The sequence below is a fragment of the Sarcophilus harrisii genome, chromosome 1 (genome assembly GCF_902635505.1).
Source record: "Sarcophilus harrisii chromosome 1, mSarHar1.11, whole genome shotgun sequence".
NCBI classification, from domain to species: domain Eukaryota; kingdom Metazoa; phylum Chordata; class Mammalia; order Dasyuromorphia; family Dasyuridae; genus Sarcophilus; species Sarcophilus harrisii.
In genome coordinates, this window is record NC_045426.1 from 71305220 (window position 1) to 71331784 (window position 26565).

General features: G+C 35.8%; 1 protein-coding gene across 5 annotated transcripts in view; it reads left to right on the forward strand.

The window, feature by feature from the left end:
* Window positions 1–26565, forward strand: part of GRB10 (growth factor receptor bound protein 10) — a 263879-nt gene that overhangs the window by 45148 nt on the left and 192166 nt on the right. For 3 of the 5 annotated variants that reach the window (XM_031957203.1, XM_031957204.1, XM_031957208.1), the window contains one exon: window positions 10364–10511. The exons of the other annotated variants lie outside the window; for them this stretch is intronic. The gene's annotated coding sequence lies outside the window, so the exon portion shown is untranslated. The remainder of the gene's footprint in view (window positions 1–10363; window positions 10512–26565) is intronic. 5 annotated transcript variants of the gene reach the window in all.

The following is a 26565-nucleotide window of genomic DNA, read 5'->3' on the forward strand; positions in this document are numbered from 1 at the left end:
GTTTATATGTGTCAATTTCTCCAACTAGACAGATAAATCTAAGGTTCTTCTCAACCTTAAAATTCTTTGGATTTATATATGATTTACTACGTGAAAGGATTCCTTAAGATGGCTAATCATAAAATAATAACTTAGATCGAAAGCCTTTTAATCTACATTATCTAAATTCTTTTTTGTTTCTGTCATAATCCTTGGCTGTCTTTGGGATCATAAGATTTATGAAGATCTTGGGATATTGAGAGTACTTCTTATTCTAGACATTTTTGTAGTTCTAGTTTAGTCTTCTATACAAGTTTTTTTTTCTGGGCCATTGTTTATATAGTATTACAGTGTAATAAATTGTAATTCATCAGAGAACCAATAACATGAATGAAGGGAAATTTTTTGACTGTCTTTCCCTTATCTCATCCATGACATATTTGCTTTAAAGCACAAGTTCTTAACCTGAAGTCTATGAACATGTTGTATAACATTTGGATAGCTATATTTTGATATAATTGACTTCTTTTTTTTTTTATGTATTTAAGAGTGCTTTTTTCAGAGATAGGATCCATATTGCCCAAAAGGTCTTTTTCACAAAAAAAGGTTAAGAACTCTTTCTGTAGGAGAAAGAAGGTATTCTGAATTATTTAAGGAATAGGAGCAAGGAGAGTTGAGAATTTGTTAAGGAAGAGAAGTGCACGAAATGAGGAAACTATTCCTTACCCATGTTATATTTGGGAAATGGGGGTAGATTAGATAATTTTTGTGTTTGTGTAAGGATGAATATATCAAGAGGGTATTTGTTTGGTGTAAAAGTACAGGGAACAAAAGCCTTTCTAGGAGTATCTTATCATTTCTTAGAAATAGTTCTTAGATCCTTTTGAGTCAGTGAATCAAAAATGTTTGTTACATAGTAGGTAGTTCATAAATGTTTTTTGACTGCTACTTGATTGAAATAACTCTTGGATAATTAATTGGATTGTTCTTTCTTTCTCTGACATGCATCAAAATTCACAGTCCCATAATAAGCACGAGTCCTTTTATGCTTAGATAATATGTCTTGCTTTTAGTCCAATTCTCACATACTATCTATGGAAGCAAATCCTGTGGGAAAAGGACCAGCCATTCCCAATGACTGCTAGTCAACTACCATTCACAGGGCAGGAAAAACAGCCTTGCTGAAAAAAATAACTAATGAGCCATATTGTGGTCACAGGGTCTCCAAGAAATACAGGTTCTTAAGCATTAGTCAGTCAATAAGTACCCCAAAGTATCAGTGCACTCTGAAGGGAAGATATAACAGACAGCAAGTTGCTGATCCCCATCCTCCTCAATTACCTTCTTCCCTAAGTACCCTGATGGAAACAAGTAAGTCCTATGAGCCCAAAAGCCTAAATAATAGTAGGACCCTCCAACTCTTCTGACCTATTTCCAGTTTAGTCTCTTCAGCCAAATTTGAGGGGGAAAACCATGTGGATAAGGACCCATCTTCTTCTTCTTCATCATCATCATCATTATCATCATCATCATCATCATCAACCACTACCACAGACCAGTTTCCACCAAACAAGTAGCTGGGCACAGGAGCCTTGAGAATGACACACAGATCCTATTTCCAATCTAGTCCTCATAGTCATCACTCAGTGAAGCTAGTCTTTTTCTCAGAAGAGAAAATGGATAGGATTTTCACCTAGAAATGGTCTTAAAAAGGAGACATTGACATCTGCTTTGTGACTTTGCTTGCTCTAAGGATCATGAGACCTTTCCAGCTGACTTGCAACTGGACCCCACCATATGTTATCTTTCTCTCATTAGAATATGAGATCTTTGTCTGTCTTACTTTATTATTTGTATCTCCAGCTCTTTACAGAGTGCAGGAAATAGATCAGAAAAGAAGCAATGACACTTATTCTTAGCCACAGAAAATACAGCTCCTAAAAGGAACTGCAATCACTTCATTTAAAAAAAATAAGTCAATTATTATATTCTATTATTTGAGCCCTAGTCACTGGAAATTCAAGTAATGTAGATTCTTAGGTATCTGGTCATCAGTGTTTGAAATCAGTCTGTCAACAAGTATTTATCAAGCACTTACCATGAGCTTTTAGTTGAACCCCAGTCACTGGAAATTCAAGTAATATAGATTCTTAGGTGTCTGGTCATCAGTGTTTGAAATCAGTCTGTGAACAAGTATTTATCGAGCATTTAACTATGTGCCAGGAACTATGCTATGTGCCAGGGATACAAAATAGGGTCAAAAATTGCGCCTGAACTCAAGTCTAATAGGGGAGATACCATGCAAACAACTTTGTATAAAGAAGCTATAAATATGATACATTATAGATAATTAACAGAGAAACGCACTAGAATTAAGGGGGATCAGGAAAAGCCTCCTCTATAAGATGGGATTTCATCTGGGACTTGAAGGAAGCCAAAAAATACAGTAGTTAAGGAGATGAGGAAGGAGAGAATTTTAGGCTTGGAAAATAGCCCATGAAGTACATGAAGGCTGGGGATGGCATGTCCTGTAGAACAGCCAGAAGACCAGTCAGTGCCTTTGGATCTCAGAGTGAGATGTAGAAAAGACTGAAAGATAGAAAGGGACCTTTAGGGATCAATAAACGAATCCTTAAATCAGGGTAGAGTGAAATGACATATATTGGGAATGGCAATATGACACACTTAGACCTGCCCTTTCACAAGATCGGTATGACTGCTGAATGGAAGATGGAATGGAATTGGAAGAGACAAAAGTCACTAAGTCTCTGTTTGCTTTTAAACAATAAAACCCAAACCAAGCTACTCCATCCCTATCTGTTCTCTTCCTTCAACCCATTCCTTCATTCTGTCCTCTGCCTGTTGAGTAGCTTTAATGCCTCCTAAGCATTTCCCTGTTTCTTATTCTTCTCTTTCAATTAGTTAATCTGTAAGCATTTATTAAATGCCTGTTATGTGTCACATACTCTGCTAGGCTTTGGGAATAAGAGACATAAAAATGAATCAATTTCTTATCCTCAAAGAGCTTACATTCTGATGGAGAGATGAGGACAAGAAGTCCATATAGATCAAGTTGTATTATATGACTGTGATGGTGATCTTAGAAAAATATAATAAGATTTGCATGAAATAATAAAAAGCAAAATGAACAGAACCAGGAGAACTAAAATTTTATTTGGAAGCTATTATTTTAAGAATAATTTTGAGTGAATGTCATTTTGACTATTATAAATACCCCAATTAACTACAAAGGACATGTGAAAAAAGATAACTATCTGCATCTAGAGAAAAAAACTGACAAATAGAAATATATGTAGAATGGTTTTACATATATGTGTATGTATGTATATGTATTTATATTTAATGGTAGCTTCCTCTAGGGTGAAGGAGGAGAGAAAAATAAAAATGGGGAAAGTATAACTTTATATTTAAAAATAATAGTTAATTGTACCTAATTTGCAATTTTATGCACAATCATCTTTTTTTCTTCTCTTAATGGAAATGCTCATTTTATTTCTTAAGTTTAGAATAAAAACTTAAAAGTCAATGTAGAAATAAATAGAGCTTAAGTAGAAAGTTTTACAAATGTCTGTGTGTATGTCTGTGTATGAACACACAGAGAGAAAGTAGTTAAAATAAAGGTAGTTTGGGAGGGAGGGAATCTAGCTTGGGAGGAACTCGGGGAAAGATTTCATGGAAATGATGGTACTGTGCTGTGCCGTAAGGGAAGTGAGAGACTCAATGTGGCAGAGGTTAGGAGGAGGTTCATTTGAATTGAGCTATGTGGGATAGCCAGTGAAGAGAGGCACATGGGTATTAGTGTCATGTATGAGGAACAGAGTAGGCCAGTTGAGCTGGGAGTGTGGGAAAGGGTGTATTGTCTCAACAACACTAGAAAGAGAAGTCAGAATCAGGATGTATAAGGCTTAAAAAAAACTAAACAAAGGAGTTTCTATTTTATCCTAGAGACAATAGGAGGCCACTGGTATTGATTAAGTAAGAGGCTACTGCCATGGTCAGATCTATTAAGGGAAATTACTCTGCTAGCAATGTGTAGGATGGACTGAAATGGGGAGAGACTTGGTGACCAATAAGACTGTTGTAATAGTCAAGGTGAGAGGTGATGGGGACCTGAACTATGGTGGTGGCTATGTTGAAATGAGATTATTAGTTTTGTTGCTTCTAGGCAATAGGGACCATACCTGTGAGTTCACTGATAATAGGGAAATTCCCTTTACCAATGCAAAGTTAGTACTTTTTCTGGTATTTTAGAGTCCCATATAGTTAATCTAGAGGTTAAGCAATTTATATATCATTTAGTTAGGGATGTGTCAGAACTTGCATATTTCCACTTCTGAGATCTATTCATTATGACAAAGGCAAAAGCAACTGGTTAACCCAAAGATCAGAAGTTATGTGTTTGAAAAGTATTGGACCTATATTTGCACAAAGAGTGGAGGGAGGAATCTCAGGGGTTTTGGAGGTGATGAGAAGGGGTTGGTTCTCAACTTAAGTCAAATTTCCTAAAGGTTTCAGCTATTTTTTTCCTTTTTTGCTCTTTGAGGAATGAGGCAGGTGGGTGACTCTATGGCATATTATTTGTCTCCCTCCACCATCTACCCCCTGCATTATTCTCTCCAGTCCCCAAGGAACCCAGATCTTTTCTCTATAAGTTACATTCTTATGGAACTACTAGTCTTAAATGAATTTCCCTTCTGCTAAAAATTTTCAAATTTTCCCCTTTATTGATCCCTTTTGAATGCTAAGTTTTTGCTTGGACAAATTTGACCAGCAGGTGTGTCAGGATGTCCTATGTATGTGTGTTCATAAATCTTGAAGTGTTACATAAATAAATGGTACCCATCATCATTTTTGTTAATATTCATGAATCAAATACTCAAATCCTATCTGCAATAGAAACTGAGGGAATAATCCCAGAACCCATAAGTGGAAAAACAAAAACTCTCTGCATGTGTGTGTGGGTGTGGGTGTATGTGTATGTGTAAGCACAATTATAAGGGATATACAAATAGTAATTGGTATAAGGTAGAAATAGGAGCAAATACCAGTTACAAACTGTAGATTTAAAAGACATTTCATATACAAATAATATGATTCTGCTGAAAGAGCATACCTCATTTGATTTGATGGGCTTGCTTATCATTTTGGGAGTCTGCTGATTTGGTTGAATATTGTGAGATGCAGTTCCACAGAGTCATAATCCCAGTCTCATTGTGGTGTGCAGTTGACCTTGGGTTTTCATTGGCTCTGCCATTAAGTGCAAACTTTGACAGGTTCCATCATGGTCCCATATGGTCCCAGCCCATATTGTGTCTGCTTCCCAAGGATCAACCTTACTGAGAACACAGACTTATCACCAATATGCTGGCTACTTGGTGATTATTTCGCTGACCTTGGCAATTTGCAATACAAATATAAAGTGACACTTGAGTAGTCCTTGCTGTTGCTATGATGGTAGCAAAATGGTAGAAAAGGAGGTTCTAGGAATGAAATAATTTTTAAACATTAACTTGGCTATCAGGCAGCTGGTAGTTCAATGAATTAAAGCACTGACTCTGTTAGCAAAGATTTAAGTTTAAATTTAGCTTCAGATACTTCCTAGCTGTGTGAGTTGCAGCAAGTCATTTAACTTCTGCCTCTCCAAAAGGATTCACTTGATACCCTGGAGAAGGAAGTGGCAACCCACTCCAGTATCTTTGCCAAACAAAGCCCAAATGAGGTCATGAAGGATCAGACATGACAACAATAAACTTGGCTATTCCTCCTCAATCCAGGAGGGACCCTTAGCACTCTGGATGGATCTCCTTTGGCAAAATTATGAGAAAAAAAGAAATATATGATGGACTGGGAGGTTGTGTTCTGCATATTTAGAGAGGGTAGTGCTCATATCATTCCCATCAAAATCTTAATATCTGAATAGAATAAACGAGCAAAAGATTTATTTTGGTTTGTGTAATTGAGTAATCCAATGTTGGCTGATATTGGACACTTAATAAATGGCAATGTCAGCACTAATGAGCCAGATGCAGGTGGTAAACAGCACTATTAGAGCAGACCCTAGGAATTTAACTACTTCAAAGACATTCTTTAAGTGTTGCCAGGGCATTCATATTTGGTACTGAGGTGAAAAGGTTGGCTCTCCTGGTGTGAAAATAAAGCATCTTGAAATTAGATAAATTAGAACAGATCTGCACTACATCTGCTGTATAGAAAAATGAGGCGTAAGGAAAAGGACATCTCAGAAGTCTCTTGTTGCTCTAAAATTATAGGAGTCTGTGACAAATTGAGAAAATGATCAAAGTCTGATGGTTTGATATTTATAGTTAGTTAATTCCCTGTTTCTGTTACAAACTGATCTACCTTGGATCCTAAAAATTTAGATGGCAAATTGCCCCATAGTTGGTCACAACACAAATATGTGAAGTAGGATTTCCTCCCAGGTCTTCCTGTCACCAAACCCAGTGAAAATTAGACAACCAAGTAATAGTTTCATTTATATTTTAAAAACTTATTAGGTAACACTCTGTAAAGCAAATAGTAGGTATTCATATTCAGGGAAAACCTGTCAGTCGGCATATTTTGAGCTTTCTTTTTTGGGTAAATACATGAAGTCACAAAGAGTTACATATGATCTCCTTTGCAATGTTTGCACAAAGACCTAACAAATGAAATTAAAGTAGACAAAAATTTATCATACTTTTATTGTGTGCACAGATCTATGCTGGGTATTCAAAGAGTTAAAGCTATAATAAATCCCTGACTTTAAAATGAAGAGCTTTCAAAGGAAATAGTAGTGGTGATTTGCACAAATGAATAGGATAGAAGATGAAATGATAAAGGAAAAGGAGAGATTGGGCAATTGTAATGAGAAATTTGAGGGAAAAGATTGTTTTCAGTTGAAAAGGGAGAAAAATTAAAGAAAGTAAGTAGGTTACAGTTAGGCTTGTTCTTGAAGGACAATAAAGAACTAGTGGAGATGCTCAAGGGAGCTTGGAAGTCTATAGGAGCAGCCTGGGAAGCTACTTGCATTGAAGTAACAGTGATAAAACCAAGATAAACCAGATGGGATTGCCAAAGGAAAGAGAAAGAAGAGAAATGGCCAATGAAAGATTCTTGAGTTACACCAACCTTTTGGTAGGGAGAGGAAGCTAAGCCAATGAAGAAACAGTCAGTAGGAAGGAGAATCAGGAAACATCAGTGTTACAGATCCCGTTGTGGGTGAGAGTATTAAAGATCAAAGGCTGTTGAAAGGAAAAGGAGGATGGAGGTCTAAGAAAAGGTCACTGGATTTAGTAACAAAGAAGTTACTGAAAATACAGAGCACTTTAAGTACAAGAGTAATGGAGATGGAAGTCATGTTCCAGGGAGCTGAGGAGTAAGTAGAACGTCAAGCCGTTCTGAGCTCTTATGTGATCTTTTTTTTTTTTTCCCTTGTAGACACAACTTTCATCAACAGCAAGCGTAAGTGTCTCTAGTGGTTCTATATCTAGATCATTAAAATGATTAAAGGGATCATTAAAAAGGGGAAATGTGCAAAAATATTTGTAGAAGCCCTTTTTGTAGTGACAAGGAACTAGAAACTGAGTGAATGCCCTTAGTTGGGGAATGGCTGAATAAATTATGGTATATGAATGTTATGGAATGCTATTGTTCTGTAAGAAAAGGTTAACAGACTTGTTTTAGCAAAGCCTGAAAAGGTTTACATGTACTGATGCTGAGTGAAGTGAGCAAAACTAAGAGAACATTGTACACAGAAACGCCAAGATTATGTGATAATCAATTGTGATAGACTTTGGCTCTTTTTAACAATTAGGTGATTCAAGGCAATTCCAATAGACTTGTGATAGAAAGAGCCATCTGCATCCAGAGAAAGGACTACGTGGATCACAACATAGTATTTTTACCTTTATTGTTGTTGTTTGTTTTTCTTTCTCATTTTTTCCCTTTTGATGTGATTTTTTTTTTTTTTTTTTTTGTGCAGCGTGATATATGTGAAAATATGCTTAGAATTGCACATGTTTAACCTATATTGGATTAGTTGCTGTCTCGGGAAGGAAGTTGGGGGGAAAGAGGGAGAAAAATACGATACACAAGGTTTTGCAAGGGTAGATGTTGAAAACTATCTTTGTACATATTTTGAAAAGTAAAAAGCTATTATTTAAAATAAAACAAAACAAAAACCTCAGAAAGGAATATTATAATACTCTTGATATATCTCTGTTCTTGTCAGGGATTCTTCATCATAGTCCCTAATTATCTCAGTTGCATCTCCTAGTCCTGTAAGGGAAAGAGGAGGTAACAATGAATGAAGAAAAAAAGACTTTTAGGTATGAGGAAGGAAGATACAAAATTTAATATTAAATTTTGTAAAGTAAAAGAAAATGAGGTGATAATAGAGTGGTTAACCTGACTGAAGAGGTTTGGAGTAGCAACTGGGGATACTACTGTGGGAGAAAATCAATGAGATGAATAGAAAGGAAGGAAAGAAACATTTATTAAGCTCCTGCTGTATGCCATAGCTTATAGCACTGAATGTCCATTGGAGATAGGTGAACATGAATTTGTATAGTGGACCAAATGACTTAATTCTTGTAGGGATCAGTAGCGGGAGGGGGAGGGAAGGGGGGGGAGAGGAGTAGAAAAAACAAATAATGGGGTTGATTGGGGTAGAGATTAGCAAGGTTAGGAACAGATTAGAGAATAAGAACAAGAAATTCATGCAGAATGTTGGATCTTAGGAAGGTCTTTCTGTTGATGGACTTATTGATGGACTAAGGAGGAGTGGCTTCATGAGAGTGGAGGATAAGGGGAAGATGGTGAGGTCTGAGAGAGGTAGAATAATAGACAATGGTGATCTTGGAGGAGGGGAATCCCAAAGTTTAGGATCTTGGAGTAATAGTGAGGTCAGAAGTTTGAACTTCCTCTGTGGGCGGCTGAAGTAGAGCATAGTTAGAGATCATGGGAGTTGAAGAGGTTGATAAGGGAGAGGCTAGTGTGTGACTATATTATGTGCAAAATATCAGTCAGTAGTATGTGACTGTGCAATAAAGTGCTAGGAGGCAGCTTTTGGTGCAATGGATAGAGCATCAGAGCTGACTTCAGACATTTACCAGTTCTGGGAAAGTCTTTTAAATTATGTTTGCATAGCTGTAAAATGTGAATACTGGTAGCATCTACCCCCTCTCCTCCCGCCCCCCCCCTCCCCCCGGGAAGATAAAATTTGTAGAGCACCTTGCAAACTTTAAAGCACCTTATAAATGTTACCTTTCTGGATATAGGTGATTATAGTGTGAGATGGAATTTAAGCTCTATGGGCATTGAGAAAAGGGATTGTATGGCCAGTTTCCTTTAGTTTTTCTTTTTTTCTTCTCCTTTTCTTTTTCTTCCTCTTATCCTTTTTTCCCCTTTCCTTCTTTTTTCCTTCTCTCCATATAGAGTATCATATCCTTACCTGCATGTGATCTGCCCAAAGGAATGCAAATTTTGATCACCGAATACTCACTATTTATCTTGGAAGTTTATAGGTTAGAACCCTATCTTAAACACAAATCACTTTGACTTTGATCAACTGTAAGTCCCAGGCCTAGACTTGATCACAGTTTGAGCCCCTCAGACTCAAAGTGAATGCAAATAGTGATTGTTTTTGTTTTGGCCAGAAACCCTGAGGGGTCCCCCTAAATTGATTTTTTTGGGGGGCAGCAACTAGACAAAAGAGGCCATTCTTTGCTTCATTTTTTATCTATGCTTAAACACTGAATGGATGTTGCCTCAGTCAAACTGAAACCTGTTAAAGTCTTAAGAAGGCCAATTTCTCCCATTTCATCTAGGGCCATCTTCTGTCCTCCTGATTTATATCAGGCTACTGGATCCAAACATCTCTGTAAGGGGAAAGGGAGGCAGGTGGCTTTGCACAGTCCTCTCTCACTTAAATTGATGGTGCTATGTCTTAGATCATGAATAGGATTTATATTGTCAGAGCACATCTGGAGAGAAGGTCCAAAACATCAGCAGAACTTTGGAAGGAGATGACACAGAAATGATACCCATTCTTTAGGTTTATTTTACTTTCCAGACATGGTAGAAGCACTGTCAGTGAATGGGGGAGGGGGCATATCTCCCCTTTGGTCCCTTTGGAGTTTGTTCCTGTAATCAGTTGACATGGCAACCACAATACTGTTTCTAGTTGATTTTCTCTGTCTCTCTCTTTTTCTCTCTCTCTCTCTCTGTCTCTCTCTCTCTCTCTCTCTCTCTCTCTCGTTGCTCTGCTTGAAATTTTCTTAAATTAGTCCTTTTACAAATGTCTTTTTAAGTTTACTTACAATAGCAAAAAATGACTTCAGTGAAGATTTGTTTAATTTTTCAGCTTTGGAGTTTCCTGAGATGCTGTTCTGTAGTGGACTCAGCACTAAGAACAGATGTCCCAGTGATTGACAGTTTTGATTGTTCTCCGGTTTCACTCAATCAAGTGAGGATAGACAACCGATTAGTCAGACTGGACAAAACTGTGACTGGTAAGATTTCTTTATTTTTTAGCCACTGTGTCCTTATAAAGGAGATCCTTCTATTAAGAAGCCAGAAAGACTGATAAGAATGCACAATTTAATATAAAGAGAGGAATCTTTATTTCCTCTTATTTCCTTCAATCCCTTTTAGGCTAGATGTGCCAGAAGAGAATTATCCCATCCTTTTTTCTTCTCTTTCTTTTTTACCCCCACCTTCCTTTACTTCTCATGCCTGGATTTTTCTTTGGATGTTGAGAAGGGAATAGAATGGGGCTTACTAGGTAAGTTACTAGGTACAACTAGGGTGCTGATCATGCTTTTAGTGTTGATGGGGTCTTACAGGTTCTGAGGAGTTGGATTGTCAGGGGATTGATGGATCATAGAAATTATTTGAAGTAGAAAAATGAGGTCTTACAGGTTCTAAGGAGTTGGATTGTCAGGGGACTGATATAGAAATTATTTAGAGTAGAAATCAGGACTTTAAAGTCCAACATGGGACATATCATCTTCAGTAACAGATACTTGTATTGATTACTCTGAGTCAATAGTAGGCCAGGAATTATGGCTCATTTCCAACAAAATGTGGCTGAGGAATTTGAATTGAAGCATAGGGAGATAGATTTTGAAGGGAGAACTTGATTTAGGAAGTAACAGTTGGATAGTGAATTATCATTATTTTGGCTTTTCTCTGTCTCTTTCTGACTCTCTTCTTTCTTTCCTTCCCCCTAATCTGGTCATGATATAAACCCAAAGTGTATTTTTGATGGGGAAAATTTTGTTTCATTCCTTTGTTATTTAAAAAAAAAATTACTCCTTGAATCCTGTGTTATTTCTGTCTCAAAACTTGATTAAAGTTATTTAAACAGTGCTTGCTTTTTTTTTTCCTTTCTCATTTTTCCCCTTTTTGATCTGATTTTACTTGTGCAGCATGATAATTGTAGAAATATATATAAGAATTGCACATGTTTTAACATAGATTACTTGCTAAGGGAGGGGATGGGGAGCAGGGAGGCAGAAAAAATTTGTAACACAAGGTTTTGCAAGAGTGAGTGTTAAAAACTATGCATGTATTTTGAAAATAAAAAGCTAAAAAAATAAAGTTATTTAAGCAGGTTGAAGAGAGGAGTTGGGGGAGTGAGAGGAGAGAGACAGAGACAGAGACAGAGAAAAGAAGAAGGAACAGGGAAGGAGAAGTGTGAATATATTACTCAATAGAAAAAGCTAATTCTTTATGCGTGAAATAGTATTGGGCTGTCTGACATGTTTGGTCTTAGAACTCTCTTGATTAGCTATTGCCAGCAGTGGGGTACATTGGAAAGAACACTGATTCTGGAATCTTAGATTCCTGGTGTTCTAATATCACCTGTACACTCACTGCCTGCCTATTATGTGGCATTGGACAAGATTCTTAATCTCTCTGGACCTAATTTTCTCATCTGTAAAGTGAAGGGGTTGGATGAAAGGATCTTTATTTCTTCTTTCCCCTCATTTCTTCAAAGACTCAGTGAGTGATGATTAGGTTATATAAGAGAAATGCTGCATCACTTTTCTATCCTGTTGTATTACATTCCTGAGAATAACCAGATTTTTTTAGTGTCTTGAGGTGTACAGCTTGCCCACAGAGGGACCGAGGCACATCTCCAGCACTGACTTTGGAGCTGAGCACTGGACTAGTCTTTTTAACTCCATGATTGAACTGGTTCAGCATGTCCAAAAGTCAGCTTGTTGATCCCCATCCCACCCCACCAGAGTTTCTAGCAGCATTGTGCAGTTAATAGTTCTGGGCTTGGAGACTGGATAAGGTACATTCAAATCCTAGCTCAGATACTAAGTAGCTTTCTGGCTGTAGGAAATTACTTTGTCTACTCTCTGAGACTCAGTTTTCTCCTATGTAAAATGGAGACAAAAATAGTACACCTTCTCCCGATCTTCTCTCAAGAATACAATGATATATGGGAAGTAATGTGATCCCATGGAAAGAATCCTGCATTTGGACATGAGTTCAAATTTTATCTCTGCCACTTATTTATCTATGTGATCTTGGATAAGTTAGTACACCCTTTTGAGACAGGTTTCCTCATCTATAAAATGAGAGAATTGTACTTGTCTATGACTGGAAGTAGCTAGATAGACCACTGAGTCTGGAATCAGGAAGATCTGCATTCAACTATGTCTCAGATTCTTATTGTGTGATTTTGGATAAGTCACTTAATCCCATATGGAATCATAGAAAGTTGGACATGACTGAACAATAACAATGGCAAATCTATGATCCTTTGATTATTTGTGGTAGAATGTATTTGACTGAAATAACCAAATAACAAACAGCATTTATTTTCCTTTCCAATAGGATAATAGATTTAGGACTGAAAGTGACTGTATAAAGGTAATTGAGTCTAACCTTCATATTTTATAGATAGGGAAACTAAGGCTGAGCAAAGTTAAATGACTTGACCACCTCACCTGATAATTGCCTGAAGCAGGATTTGAACTTAAGTCTTTTAACTTTTAAGCTAATAGACAGTGTTACCTAGCTGCATCTTTTCTTGACTCATAATATTCTGTTATTTTTCCCACTTTTTGTCTTGATATCTCTCCTAATCCTTATTAGAATTATTATCCTATAATATTATTTTAGTGCTTTGCCAATAATAGGCTCTTAATAAATGTTGGAATGAATTAGTGAATTCTCAGTATTTCTTCTGGCTAAAGTGACTTTCTTCAAAAAAAAAGTGGGGTAGGGGATGTTTTGTCTCAAAAGTAAGGAAGTAAAGCATCCAAAAGGCTGAGATCTTGGCAATTTCTGGGTTTTGTGAAGATGTTTTCTTCCTTAGGCCTCTAGCCCACTTGGATATATTTGTTCATTTGTGCTGCCAAAGGTCCTTTTAATCTATAATGAAAAATTTATTATGAGTGAAAATGAGATTGCTTTAGGTTTCAGACTATTTTAATTTCTGGCAAGTGTTCTCAGTGTTTAAAGGGCACATTTTTAAAAGGCAGAAAAAATTCCCATCTTCCCCTCCTTCCGCCCTGCCTTTTTTCCTTTAAAGACCTACTTGGCTCATCAAACCTGTCAGATTTTTTTTTAAAGATTATTTGATGGGAGCATTTCTTCAAAGGGCTAGACCTCAGTATCAGCCTAATCAGTAACCTTTTGGCAGAGAAACAATTGAAACTAAGTCTACTTTCATGTTTATTTTCCTATTTTGGGACAGAAATCTGATGATGATCAGTAGTAGGAATGATATCACCAAGCCCAGAATTTTAGAGTATGGGTAGGGAAGGACCAGAGCTTAGAGGTCATGTAGTCCAGGCTTTTTGTTTTATAGATGAGGAAAATGACTCTCAGGGAAGAAAGTAATTTGATCCAAGATCATGTAGATAATAAGGAGTAGATCAGGACTTTTGAATCAGTCTCAACATTAAGTGCAATGCTTTTTCAGCTTACTCCCTACCAGAATGAAGAATAACATAGTTGGTGGAATTATATCCTAGGTATCATCCCAGTTGGTAGAAGTTTGGTAGGTAGGAAGGTAATACTTTTGGTACTTGAATAGATTTGTGATCTTATTGATTATGGGTATTTTCCCCATGTCTTATTCATACTGATATAACCTACAAGGTAATTCTCCTTTATATTCTCATTATCATTATTCTATAGTTCTTCTGACATTTCATGGAGTGCATAGGCTATCTGCTGTTGTTCTCTCCTTCTTGCTACTAGATGCCTTATCTTTTTTTTTTTTTACAGTCACACATTTCTTTCATGACATATTTTTAAAGCCTCCTTGTCTGTTTATAGGTCTTTCCAAGGTGAGTATACTGATAGATGTACTCTAAAGCTTGTCTATCTGACTGCAATTCATAACCTAGACATTCAATCAATATTATTCATCCACTTGGTTTTTCCTGGGCATATGATTGAGCAAATTTTTTAGTCTTGCATATATTATTTAGGAAGCTCTGCAAAATTCTGGGATTAATGCTTTCAGCACAGTGTTATTTGTAAACACAAACACCTGTAGGACCATCCATAGAGAATCTAACCCTTCCTTATCTCAGATGTTATATTGACCATATTCCATGATAGTGAGAAACATTTGTTTTTGTTTTGCTTGGTATTAATAACGATGGTTGTAGGATAGGATTATCTCTTACTAGCATATATTTCAAGGAATCATATATTATTGACATGCATTGGAAAGAACTTTAATTTGTAAATATCAGAGAGGCTTTTTTTTTGAGTAATATCTTTTTATAGTCAATCAATTCAGTAGGCTCTTACATTCTCTATATTCCTCAGTTTGTATGATGATCAGGTTGTGATTTTCTGTATAGCATCACTTGTCAACACCTTGCCTGTTCCCCTTCTAATCAGTCTGTGTGTAGATTATTCTCAAAAAAAAATTATGTTGAAGGCAAAATAGGCATATGGGTCAGTAGTTCTTAATGTTCTCTCAGTTATTCTTTGGTTGTAATAAGATCTAAGCTCTTACCTCCACCATTGGTATCTTCCCCATCTTTGGATACTTTAAGATAATCTCTCAAAGCCCTTACAATTGACTACAGCACAGACTCCCTCTATGGATACTTAATTGAGTCTGTTTTTCCCATTTTTGTCCTCATCTGTACTTCTATAGAGACATCTGAAACTGTATTGTTATTAGAGTCAAAGTATGGCAGCTCTTCTGTCCTTGATGGTAAAAAGAATTTTTCTTTGCTTAAAATGACAGAAAGGGAAAATGTTGGGGGAGCTGTAGGAAAAGAGGCACATAAAAGCACTCTTAATGGTGCTATAAATTTTGAAAAGCATTTTGAAACTAGGCTTTGATTAAGCACCCAAAGACAACGTGAAACACCATTTCACTGGATGTTTGGTTACCGCTTAGAAGTAGTAAGTGCTCAGAAGAAGTGCAAAAACATAGCCTATGAAAATAACTGCAGCTTATCCACCAATAACTGTTGAAAAGGATGAAGATGGAGAGAAATCCTACCAAGAAAAATTTTAAAAATCTAAGATAAAACTTAAGCTATCACATACTTTATTCTCACTAACTTCAAGATAAAGGAAGGGCTAGGCATTGATGGTGAAAAATGTTGGAAATATGACTATGAATAAAAAATATTACAAAGAAGTATTCATACATATATTACATTATATTATAAAGAAGTATTTATATTATTGCTCATTAAGGTACTTAGATAAAGATTTTATTAGACACTAGGATAAGTGTTGGGGACATAAATGTAAGCAAGCAAGATCATTCCTGCTTTCAAGGAGCTTTTAAACTAATGGGCAATAAAATATACGAGGCTGGAAAAGGGGAGGGCCGTGATGTAGAGATGGTTAGGAATTGCTCTAAAGATCTGGTTTAGAGCAAGATAAGGAGAAAACTCACCAATTCTTGAAATTAATGAAGTAAGGAATGTCAGAGAAACCTAGAAAGACTTGTGAAGAGATGCAAAATAAAGTATAAATAGAACCTAGAGACCAATTTATACAATAATAACATTGTAAAGAAAGATTCAAAAACATGTTCAACAAATGATTCCAGAGAATCCAGGAGATTCTCTCCTAACAAGAGAGATAGATGATGGCTGAGAATGATATACATATTTGGACATGAACAATGTGGGAATTTTTTTTTTTTTTTTGCTTGACTGTACATATAGAAGAGATTGTTTTTTGTTTTTTTTTTCTTTTCAGTTTTTTAAAAGGAAAATTGGGAAAATGGTAACAATTGGATTCTTTCTCCCTTCTCCATATTCTTCAAAAAGAGTTATTGAAATATTTTTAGTTGAATCTTGAAGCTCTCTTTAAACTGTTACCTCCCCCACTCTTTTTCTCTAATTTATGAGGAAGTATCTCAATAATCTAACAACATCCTTCTCAGTAAAACTTTACAAATCAGTTTATATTTGTAACATTAAAAAATTCTGTATGCATTTATCATGATCAATTTGATCTTTTCCTTCATCCAGTTCCCATTTTTCAGCATCAGTTATTTGTTTAAATACATCAGATTAGAATTGTTTCAGTTCTACACTGTCTTTTAAATTTTTATTCTTCTGGTTTTGCATTCATTTTGATTTCTGATTTAGGAATGACTCTTTTATCAGAAATGATTATTTTCTGTTGTACAATCAATTCTTTGCTTTATGAGCTTATGTTATTTAGTGCTATCCTGATCCAGGGTATCCTGATTATTATCTCAAAGAAATCGCATGATTTACATGTATAAATACTTCCATATGTATACATATATTATATGTATGAATACTTCTTTCTAATAATTTTATTTATAGTCATATTTCCAACATTTTTCACCATCAATGCCTAGCCTTTCCTTTATCTTGAAGTTAGTGAGAATAAAGTATGTGATAGCTTAAGTTTTATCTTAGAGTTTTTAAATTTTTCTTGGTAGGATTTCTTTTCATCTTCATCCTTTGCAACAGATGTTGGTGAATAAGCTGCAGTTATTTTCATAGGCTAGGTTTTTGCACTTCTTCTGAGCACTTACTACTTTTGAGCGGTAACTAAACATCCAGTGAAATGGTTTTTCACATTGTCTTTGAGTTTCCAATTTTTTATTACAAGTCATTGCATTTTATCTACTGCAATCCTTTATTGCAAATTATTGTGATTTATTTGCTGCTTTCAGGAAAACCTGTGAGCCCTATGTTCATTTAGCTGAAACTTTCCTTTTGCCTTCTGGTTTCATTAAGAATGTGAAAGTCTGAATTAGTAGAATTCTCTTCCTACAAAAAAGAAACTTTAGGGTAATTAAGACATCACAGATCAGGAAAGACTTAATTTGAGCTGAAATTTGAGGGAAAGTGAATTGCTTAGAGGTAAAGGTGAGGAAAGGAACAACTTACAGGCTTGGAGGATATCCTCTGCAAAGGCATGGAGACAGAAGATGGAATGTTGTGACAGAAGACCAGTTTGACCAGTTTGGGTGGGAAGGGGAATAAAGTACAATAAATTCAGAAATGTTGCTAGCTGCCTGATTATGAAGTGTTTAAATGCCTCAAAGAGTAATTTATATTTGATCCTAGAGATAACTTTACACTCGAATTCATTTAGCATGGGATCAGTGGGGTCAATCCTATGTTTTAGGCAAATCACTTTAGCAAATATTTGGAAAAGACCAAAATCATAATGGGAATGTTGGTGAATTTAGAGTCAAGGAGATACAAATTTCAAAGGCTGACATACAATATTCATTTTATAGACAAGGGAATGGAATTGAAGACGTCGTAGGACAGACAAGGAAGCACAGATACTAGTTAATTTGGCTGAACTGGGAGGGCCAGGTAGATAGAGAGAGGTCAGCTAAGGTAAGGGAAGAAGTAGGAGTGTTCTGTAGACACAGGTAGCAAGTTACACATGTGCTGGAGGTCAAATTGTAGGGTGGAAGAATAACATTGGGTCAAGGGAGGCTATGAGTTGTATTTAAAATACAGAAAAGAGATCTGGGTTTAGCTCCCAAAAAGGAGAATGGAATCTCAATATAGAAGCGCAGAACTTGTGTGGAAGTCTTTTTTATTTTGGGCTAGAATAGTTCCCAGAGCATGGTCAGACACAAGTCAGCAGAGGTAGGTAAGTACACCTGTCTGGAGTGAGGAATTGCTATCTACACACATATACACACTTAGACATACGTAAATAGAAGCAGATCCATACCAGCACTACTGATGAAAACTTTTATGATTTTGTATACATCTTCTGCCAGTACAGATCTCACTTCCTTAATTTTGTAGATGGCCTTACAATGTTGCTATGGCAGAAAAAAATGAAAATTTTATATTTAAGCAGATGTTGTGAATTTCTCTGAACTTATTCTGCATTTATTCTCAAGTAACAGAATCTACTACCAGGTCCACACTTGAAAACTTTCCAACATGGTAGAACTTGACACATCTTGTTCTTTGGTTGTATAGTCTTTAAAAAATTTTAATCAAGTTTTATTGTTGCCTTTTTTTCTAACATTAGCAGTTTCCCATTAACCATAACTATATCCTTATCTTATTCCACCTTCCCTTGTAACAAATGAAAATATTTAAATTTTTAATGGTATATTTTGTTTTTACATCATGTATATTTCCCAATTAAATTAAAACAAAACAGTTAAAAAAGGAACAAACTAACTCAAGTTGGCTATCATATGTGCTATTTCACGCCCATAATCTCCACATCTCTGCAAAACAGGAAAGGAGGTGCATTCTCATATTTCTTCTTTGGGTTCAAGCAAGGTCATTATAATTTCACAGAACTTGTTCCTTCATTTTTTCTATTTACAATTTTGTAATTGTTATTTCACTTTGCATCAGTTAGATATCTTTTCATATCTGTCATTCCCTTATGTCCATGTACTCAAATTGCTTTAGCATTTTCCCCAGAGAATGAGTATTTGCTGGATTTTGCTCTTACTAAAAGTGCTGCTCTGAATATTTTGAGTTATATCACTGGATCCTTATTTGAAAAGAACTTCAGAGATCTAATTAAAATCTCCCAGGGGAACTAAGAAAAATATTTTAGTATTTTATTTAGTATTTTAGTAAAACCAACCCCCTTCATGACCTTAGTGAACAATTTATACCATGTTCCATGGTCATAGTGTAGCCATCTCTCATCACTCATTCTCCAGGACAGAGATTGTTCATTACAATGAATCAAGAATTGGACTACTTTTTGGTATTGTCATTGTTTTCTTATAAGCATCTATTTAACAGTGATACAGTTGCCTCTGGGATACTTTCCTAGACATAGGAAATCACAAGTGTGTTTTTTTAAAAAAAGTACATGACTGTAGTTCTTATGTATGTGATTCTCCTGGTGCTGCTTTCTTTGCTCGATGTCATGTCAACAAAAATCTTGTCAAGTTTTTTTTGAATTCTTCATTTTTATTTCTGTAGCAAATACCTTTTTGTGCCTTGATTTATCTATCCCCAAATTAATAGAGACCCATTTTGCTTACATGCATTATTGTTATTGTTGTGGTATGGTTTGGGGGAATAAATTGTGACATAATGAGACTTTGGAATAACGTTACACTGTGTGTTACCCAGAATTTTTCTGGGTCTCCATGTAACTAATCCTTAAACTCAAGTTTGATTTTACACACACATAGACACACACACACACACGTGTCTATATATGTGAATACATCTAAACATGTATACATCTGAATGTGTGTATATTATATAAGCATACATATATATATATATATAAAATAAACATAAATAAAATGCATATACATGTATATACATATACGTGTGTGTGTATGTATACTACTTCCATATGTTGTGAAATGCAAATTACATATAAGTTCCTGGAAAATGCCTTGTATATTGAAGACTTTTCTGAGTATGTTAGCTCAGGCACCATTTTTGAATGAATCTCAGTTCTCTTCAGTTATTAGTACCCAAACCAAAACAAAAAACCCCATATAACTTTGTATTGGTTTTTTACATATTTCCATATACATTTCCATATATTTCCATACATATTCTTGGAAGGCAGGAACTAATTAATTTTTTATCTTTAGTACCTACTCTAGTACACAGTGGGCACATAATAAATGCTTCTTTGATTAATTGAAGTCCGTGGAAATTTGGGAACGGGAACTAGAACAAGTTTTGACAACCTTAATTTTTATCAACAACACTTAAGCACCAACTACTGTAATGGAATTAATAGACTTGTTAAATATTGACTCATAAGTTAAAGAAGAATCAGTGGAGGAGACATTTAGAGAGATGAAGTAATACTAAGGTCAAATTGAGGCCACTTGCGATTTTGCTACAGCCAGCTCCATTCTGCTTCCTTCCAGAGATGAGATATCAAGCAAAATCCCCAAGAATGGGGAGGGCAAATCCATCTCTTCTCCTCTTTTTTTTTTTTTTTTTTTTATTAACTGGAGATTGATTTTTGTTAATAAAACATTTATAAAATATAAAATAAGAAACCTTTTAAAACAGATCTATAAGGATCTTAATGAAAATTACTTGAGTCACATTTCTGAGGGTTTCAGATTTTAGATAATGGTACTTTGGATTCAAGGACAAGGAGATAATAAGGGGGAAAGAGGTAAGAGGTTATTTTGATCCAATTTTGGAGTCTAAAAGATATTGAAGGGGAGAGGGCAGGCTTCTATGGAGTGTCATAATGGGGCCTTTGGATTATGGGGTAATTGGTATTGTTCCTATTTTATTGATTAAAAAAAAAAATGAGACTCCAAATAATTGTTATTTGCCTATGTTCACAAAGCCAATTAATGATTTTGTTGAAATTCTTCATCAAGTGCCAGAAGTCACTGAAATGTGTCCAGTTTGTTAAATGAATTCTCCATGGAATGTTTTGCTGTGCTATAATTTGGTTAGAATACCATATTGATGAGACCAGGGTCATCAGTTCATTTCCCTGGGGGGCTCTATTTCATCTTGTTCCTTAGTCACCAATTAAGTCACCACCCAAAATCACCATTGCTTGCAAAGGGGAATAGAGATGAATCACTGCAAATAAGTATTTTAAAAAATGTCTCCAAATATAGAATCTATAAGGAGAGAATACCATATATTGATGAAAATTATTACCAAAACCATACATTTGACATTGTTTTAAGAGAGACAACAATCTTATTTATTCTGAGCATTTTTCTTTAATGACAAATTGTAATTATTTTTAATATACATTTTTAAAAATTCACTACTTCCATCATAAATGGGAGATGTTTTATGTTTATTTAGGCTAACATGAAAAATATTTATCTTCCAATTTGTTTGTAGTGTAGAAAAGAAAGTAATGTTTTTCTTTACTGATTCTTAAAGAATTTACAATGGATAGAAGCATCACAGGCTAGTAGACAGAGTGGTGGACTTAAAGTCAGGATCTTGATTTGAATTCTACCTGAAATATTTATTAGCTATATGATAATCCACTTCAGCTGGTTTCCTCATCTGTAAAATGAAGAGATTGTGTTAGGTGATCTCTAAGGTCCCTTGTAAATCTTAGGTCTCATAAGATAATCAAAAGTATAGAAACACTTAACCCTGTTTACCTCAGTTCCCTCATCTGTAAAATGAGCTAGAGAAAAAAATTAGCAAACTGCTCCAGTTTCCTTGCTAAGAAAATTACAAATGGGATCATGAAGAGTTAGACATGACCGAAATGACTGAACAACAACAAAAATAGAGGCACATTTTTTAAATACCTGCTGCTGAAGGCAGTTTTATAAATGCAAAATTATCATTATGGTCATCCCAGATGTTGAAATATTTGGCTTTCAAGATAAGTATTGATGTTTGCTAGCTAGGTGAATCCAAAGATAACAGTGCTTTCTGTCAAGGAGCTTAATTTACATTCTATTACATGAAAACAACATGTATACAAATCACATGTAAGATATATGCAAAATTATGCAAATTTGGAGAGGGGGTACAAATGTGAAATAAGGAAAGTCTTTTGTGGGAATTGGTTCTAAGAGGTGGCTGTGATAAGGGAGTGCATTTTATGTCTGAAGCATAACTTGTCCAAAGGCATGGTGATGGGAGATGGAATATCATTAATTGAGATCAATGAATAGGCCGTTTTGATAGAAATAGCATATAAGTGACAGTTTGATGGCCTGCATAATGTCCTGGAGTCAGGATGATCTGAATTCCAATCTTACATAAGGCACTTATCTAGGTGTGACCCTGAATTAATTAACTTTTCTAAGCTGCAGATTCTCATCTATGAAATGGAGGGTGGAGGAGGATTTAATGGCTTCTAAGGTCTAGAATGAGCCCTAAGAAATTAGAACTGTACTGGATTACACTGTGAGTTCCTTGAGGTCCAGATTAGGGTTTTCTTTATCTTTGTGTCCTTCCCCACCATCCCTTGATCCCCCCACAGGCCTTGCCACCTAATAAATAGATTTCCGTATGTTTTTTGGTTGAATGAATATTTGCTAGTCTCACTCAAGGTTCCTTCCTCTTCCTTTCTTTCCTGCTTACTTCAGAAAAATCTTATAATAACCAAAAAGTCATCTGAATTAATAATAAGCAGGCTTGTTCCATCTTCATGATAGAACATTTTAATCAATGCAAAACTGAAGCATACCACGGTTTCTTTTCAGGTTTCTTTCATAATTAAAAAGAATTTATTTAAAGGGTTCTTCCAAGTCAAATGCAAACCAGAGAGTACTGCATCTAAGGGGCCTAAACCGCATGAGGAATTTAAAAGTCATGATGTTTAATTTTAACTTTGTGTACATATACTTTGTGGTGTTTTGAATCCTAGTGCATCGATGATTGGTCTAAAAAGAAGCCTGTGACTTTAAAAAAAAATTCCTAATTTGAAGTTGAGGAAGTAAAGGATCAGCTATGGACATTATGCTACTTACCTGAAACTTTATAGTCATGTGGTTTTTTGAGGGCAAAGGGAGGAGGTAGATTTCAGCTTTTGAAAGCCTCACTTTGAAAGCTTTTATGTGGTGGGTGAGTTATCACGGTATTCCCGGGGACTAGTCAAATAAATCTTACGCTTTAGTGAAAAGCTAGAAAATAATCCTCATGCTTCATATTACAAGCACGTTGTTTGCTGAGTAGATTTTCTTTTTAACTTAAAAGCTTAACCAGATGTGGAAAAATGAAGTCAGTAACATTTAATAGTTGAAAACCTGTCAGTTTGCTCTTCCTTATCTGGTTATAAGTTGGCCTCTTCTTGTCATTGTTCTGCAGATGGTGAAATGCTGGGAACCTCTATAGTTAGTGGGTAAAACATTTTTTTTCCTGTTATTTTCACACATTAGAATTTCAAGACAATCTGAATATTGAGTGCTGAGTATCTGGCTACATGCCCTGTTTCTTGGAGCTACCTTTGAGTTTCATGGCTATTGGTTATGACTGAAGCAAAGATTTCTTTCAGAAACCTAAAATATCTCATCACAGTTCCAAATGTTAGCATACAACCCAAAGTTAACAGGGAATTTATTAGGCACTCAAATGGTACTGAGGTCTCACTGATGTGGGTATTCCCTTCAGTGATGTAGGCAGCATCTCCCCCACATGTCCCCATTCTGTATAAACTCTTGTTCATGCCCTACAAGTTTGCCACAGGCACTCCAGTCTATTCTTTAGTACCTTTCTTTACCTTTTCCTGATGTCATGAGGAATTCCAGTGGGATGCTGGACTAGAGTCTGACTAGCATTTTTTTTTCTTTCTACTTTTTCTTTGATGAGATCTTCAACTTTGCTTCTCTGTGTAATTTCTTGTTTTTTTGTTTTTGTTTTTTTTTGTGTTGTAGCCTTAAGTAATGGGTTTAAATTCCTGCTTATTTCTCCATACACATGAACAAGGTCAGGATTTTGTTGCTTTTGGCCAGAAATTGATTTTAAGATTTAGAGCAAAGAGTAGGTACAATGTAATCTTTAATACAGTATGAATTATAGCTCACAACAGCAGCGAGCGAGCGTGAGTTTCTGAGAGTAAAAGCTGATGGCATCTCATGGTTGGTTTCATCTAAGGAGCCATCAGAACGATATATTGACTGGGTTACTGGCTTGGGGTGCAGTTAGTATAGACAAGAAATGTGCAGTAGGTGTATATTAGTTGGAACAGGTGGCTGCTGTGCTACAAATATACAAACACAACAAGCATTTATTAAGCCCCTGTCCCTTCTATAATACTGTTAGTAACTGGAGTCTGTTAATCTCAGGTGAAGTTGTGCAATATTATTGGTATTGGAATACTATTAGTAACTGAACTAATCTCAGGTGACGATGTGAAATACTGTTAGTATTGGAATACTATTAATAACTGGAGTACTGTTAGTCTCAGGTGAAGCTGTGAAATACTGTTAGTATCAGAATACTATTAGTAACTGGAATACTGTTGGTATTGGAATATTATTAGTAACTGGAGTACCATCAGTCTCAGGTGAAGATGTGGAATACTGTTAGTATTGGACTACTGTTAATAACTGGAGTACTGTCAGTCTCAGGTGAAGATGTGGAATCCTGTTACTGTGAAGACTGAGTTAGCATCCTGGATGCCTTAGACTCAGCCGGAGTCAGGATAAGCAAAAAAGTCCTTGGCCTTTATTCTTGTTCTTTAGAGGGAGAAGTGAAGGGAATGGACACAAGCTCTCCCCAACTTCCCTTCACACTCAAAAATGACCCTGGCTTGTTTTACTCCACCCCCTAATCCCTCCTACAATTATCTGTATACACCAAAAGATCAAGCCAGCACAGAATAATGGGAAGGGCCATTTTCCAAGCATATGCTAATAGAGTATTGTCCAATAAGTAATTAGCCTTAATTGCTCAGTTGTCTGATTTCAGTGCACCTACTCAGTGTTTCAGTCCTTTCCATGTTAGTATTGGAGTACTGTTAGTACTGTTAGTCTCAGGTAAAGATGCTTAGCTGTTGTCCTCAGAGAATTTATAATCTACTGGGAGAGAGATAAGAAAGGAATTAAGATAGCTATAATGTAACTCCCCAGTAGGGAGTTACAACACAAAATACTATTCAAGCCCTTTGAAGGGGAAAGGTCCTTACTGACAAAGGGACTCGGGGAAAAGGTACAGAGGAGTTAATCAAGGTCAGGCTGACATGGATCAGAGAAGACAATTGGTGTCTGGGGCAGATAAAATCAGGAGGACAAGATCTCTAAGAAATGGACATGCAGTTGAGAATGTCAAGCTTCGAAAGGTCTCCAGCTCCCTGGGTTAGAGTGCTTTGGATATAGATAGCCCAGTGTTAATGGATAATTCTGTGGAGTGAAATTAGCTTTGATAGCTTCTGAAGGCTTATATATATTTTTAAATCCTCAACTTACTTGGATAAGCAAGAGTTCTTTGTTTCCTTTGCCTGGATTTAGATGTAATTTCTCTCTTCTCTATATGTTGGCTGGGGCTGGGGACCTTATTGGAGGTTCTCTGGGTATGCTCATGTCCCCTCCGAAGGTTATGCAAGCTAATTAGAAAGGCTTAGTCAACAGAGGGTTTATTATCCTCTTGGGAACCTTCCTTCTGAAGCCTAGGTTTTATGGCTTTCTTGGATAGATATGTGTTGGCCTTAGAATGAGAGAGACCTGAATTCCAGGCCAATTTTAGGAGCTTAATAGATGGATGATCTCAAGCAAGACTTTAAAAGCATTGTGTCTGTAACATGGGGTTCACAGTCTTGGAGAAGCTGCTGTTTTTCAGTTTCCCTCACTTCTCATATATATTCAGTTACTTGATGTGGTTGGCTTTATCTCCATATCTCTATTCCAGTTTCTTCATTCACAGAGCCAGTGCACTAGTGTAGGGCTTTATTCCTTCCCTAGATTATTGCCATAGCTTTCTAAATAAATATTATCAAACTCAATTAGAAACATATCCTAGTGAGTTGTAAAAAGAAAAACTATGATGTGCCTACATCATGTTTCTGTTACATGTTGGTAATTGTTACAATATTTCAAACTTTTTCTCTTGTTATTATACCTATTATGATGATCTGTGAACAGTGATCTTTTATGTTACTATTGTAATTGTTTTGGGGCATCATGAACTTACTCCACATAAGATGGCAAATTTAATGGTCAAAATCTTGTGTGTTCCTATTGCCCCATTGACATGCTCCTTCACCCTATTTCTCTCCTTCTCCTTGCTCCTCCTTTCAACAAAATTAAAGAATATTACATAAACTTAATTGATAAAGCAGTGTCAGGGTTTGAGAGGATTGACTCCAATTTTTAAAGAAGTTTTATTATGGGTGAAAGTCTGTCAAACATTGTCACATGCTACAGAGAAATCTTTTGTGAAATGAAGTCAATCGATGTGGCAAACTTTATTGTTGCCTTATTTTAAGAAATTGCCACAGTCATCCCAACCTTCAGCAACCATCTCCCTGATCAGTCAGCAGCCATCAACATGGAGGCAAATCCCTCCACCAGCAAAAAAGATTATGACTCACTAGAGCCTCAAATGATGATTACCATTTTTAAAAGCAATAACATGTTTTAAACTTAAGGTATATAGATTTTTTTAGACATAATACTATTGCACACTTAATAGACTATATTATGGTATA